Source organism: Apaloderma vittatum, unplaced genomic scaffold (genome assembly GCF_000703405.1).
Source record: "Apaloderma vittatum isolate BGI_N311 unplaced genomic scaffold, ASM70340v1 scaffold29056, whole genome shotgun sequence".
NCBI lineage: Eukaryota > Metazoa > Chordata > Aves > Trogoniformes > Trogonidae > Apaloderma > Apaloderma vittatum.
This window is the reverse complement of record NW_009720541.1, coordinates 640-959: the sequence shown is the minus strand read 5'-3', so window position 1 is coordinate 959 and position 320 is coordinate 640.

Genomic DNA, 320 nt, shown 5'->3' with positions numbered 1-320 from the left:
TCCTGCCGGACCCCCCATGGGTGCCGGTGGCGAAGGAACAGAGTGGGACTGACCGCAGCAGCCACGCCAAGCAGGCTCCAGCACCCCTTGCACCAAGGCAGGAAAGGTACCAGAGCCCCGGCGAGCTCAGCCCTGCTCCACCGCAGCGGGTGGGTGGGGAACGCGGTCCGGAGGAGAGAACATGACGTGCTCGCAAACAATTAGCAAACCTGACAGGCGTAATTTTTTTTAAAAAGAGTGACATTTAAAGGCTGAAGCAGTGTTTAGAAGACAAACTCCCCAGGGAGAGCGATTAGCCGCCAGCGCTCTGCGCCACCCCC